Below are 2,535 nucleotides of genomic sequence, written 5' to 3' on the forward strand. Positions count from 1 at the left end.
TTTCCGGAGTCTTTGCAACAAATTTTTGATGTTTTGGGAGCTTCACTGCAATGAATAAGTGTAAACTTAGATGTATTTGACGTTCCCATCTTGGGTGCTACTTAAATTGATGGAACTGTGTGAAGGGAAAGGTATGCCGCTGGGTTTAGATCTAGATATGGGTTAAGAAAAATAACCCGTTTATAGAAAGCCCTTCTATCCAAATGAAGATGAGGTGACTGGCCAATCATGATCTTTGTCATTGGAAAGCTATTCATTCTCCTCATATATGCAGATGGGAGATAGATATAAAAGAAGATTGTTGGCAACAAGCAAAACCATTATTATGACACTGATGGGATACTAAAGAAAAAAAATTGAAATTATGAAATATAAATATTATTAAAAAATAAAAATAATTTTCATATTTATATAAATATAAAACATATATTAACTTGAAAATTTATAATTTTATTATACAAACTCTTTTTAAAATAATGTTAGATTTAAACTCTATTGTTTTAATTTTCTAAATTACTATTAATATATATATTTTATGTTTTCTTAATATATATTAGTTGGGCCAACATTGTTGGCTCCGGCCAATCCTGAAGCATCATTTCCCGATGGCAACGAATCACTCGACATTAAATTTATGCTACACTCACTTTTCTTTCTACTTCAAGTTGTTAGTGAATGGCAAGCAGGGGAAGTTGCAGTGGGTTTAGCAGTAGGGTTTATTATCCACGGTACAAGTGCATGGGTTAAGTGTAGCAGAACGACTTCTTCAATATGGTGTTTTATTGAAAACCTATGTTTGTGCTGAAAGAATACCCATAAGAGTTGCACAAAGCATTTCGATGAGAACAGCTAAGGTTAATTGTGATAACAAGCGAGGGGCTTTGATCGTGTTGGAAGGACTGGATCGAAGTGGCGAAAGTTCTCCATGCTTGAAGTTGGCATCCTCCTTGGCTAGTCAAGGTTTCCCTGTTGAAGCATGGCGCTTTCCTGATCGCACTACAACCATGAGGAAGATGGTGTTTGTTTATTTTTCTAGCAAAGAAGATATGGATGACGGAGCCATTCATTTGCTTTTCAGCGCTAATCGTTGGGAAAAATGGTCTTTAATGGAAGCAAAGCTGAAGGCTGGAACCTCTCGAATGGTTGATCGTTATTCATATTCTGGGGTTGCATTTTCTGTTGAAAAGGGCTTGACCTGAGCTGGTGTAAGGCTCCTGAAGTTGGGTTACCAGCTCCAGATCCTGTTCTCTACTTGGACATAGCTCCAGAGAGCAGCAGAACGAGGAGGCTATGGAGGTGAGCGATATGAACAACTAGACTTTCAAAGGAAAGTAGTAGAGTTGTATATGGCTTTGTCTGATTCAGCCTGGCAGATTGTGGATGCTTCATTGTCGATAGATTTTGTGCATGAAATCTTGAAGAAGCTTTCCATACAATGTATTAGTGATTTCCAAAGAGGCAAGGAGCTTTCTTGTTTGTGGCCATCATAATAACATTTAATATGTAGTTTGTGGATGCTTCATTGTCGATAGATTTTGTGCATGAAATCTTGAAGAAGCTTTCCATACAATGTATTAGTGATTTCCAAAGAGGCAAGGAGCTTTCTTGTTTGTGGCCATCATAATAACATTTAATATGTAGTTCTGCTAGTTTGCCTTCCAAGTGATTTTTGGTTTGAAGCAAATGGAGCAGAGGGAGCCATACGATGTTATATGGACGATTATCATGTAAGTACTACATACAGTCTCTGGGTGCCAGCAAAACGTTTCAATGATTACTGGTTTGTAAGTATTATAATATCTTTGAAGGTGTTCCCGAATATTCATGTTCCAAGAGTTTATCCTCTCTCCAACAGGTCTTCCCAGTTGTTACGTCCCTTATACTCCCGCCATTTCTCCCTCAGCTTTTTCTTGGACGACTTGATGGAATCATTCAATATTCTATCCTGGGCGATCAACTTATCAATCGGGTTGTATATGGATTTGACCTCCGGAGCCTCTTTGGATGAATATCCCCATAATTTCGCAAGTGTTTTCAAATTAGGGTTTTTACAATATGCTTGACAAAGCGGGGCTAAAGAATTCTGGATATAATGTGACATAACACATCTATGACAGTTCAGGAATCTTGTTTCTCGAGTGGTTAACGCAGAGATTTTCATCAGATCGATTAGATTGGGTGTCCAGACGAAGCAGCTGGGTGGGCTTCGTGGTCGTCTGCAACGACAAGCAGGAGAGGAGATCACCAGGCTTGGGAGGAGAGACATCGTTGTGTCGTACAGAGGAACCGTGACGCCATTGGAATGGGCAGAAAATCTAAAGGACGTTCTCACGCCCGCAGTGACAAAGAGTAAAAGCAAAAGAAAATACCCTTCTGGGTGTTGCCTGGAGCCCAAAGTGGAGAGTGGGTTTTGGCGTCTTTTCACTACCAAAAACCCCAGAGGTCATAGCGCTTCAGATCAGGTCAGGTTTTGGAGTCTTTTCACCACCAAAAACCCCGAAGGCCATAGCGCTTCAGATCAGGTCGTGAATGAGG

The 2,535-nt window shown here is 39.6% G+C and overlaps 1 pseudogene; it reads left to right on the forward strand.

Annotated features, from left to right (window-relative positions):
- The first annotated feature begins 697 nt into the window (after positions 1–697).
- Positions 698–2,216, forward strand: LOC149181898 (thymidylate kinase pseudogene; annotated as a pseudogene).
- Positions 2,217–2,535: the final 319 nt, after the last annotated feature.

Source organism: Pinus tabuliformis, chromosome 3_2, assembly GCF_031772625.1.
Source record: "Pinus tabuliformis cultivar Carrire ecotype Pingquan chromosome 3_2, CPIR1, whole genome shotgun sequence".
NCBI lineage: Eukaryota > Viridiplantae > Streptophyta > Pinopsida > Pinales > Pinaceae > Pinus > Pinus tabuliformis.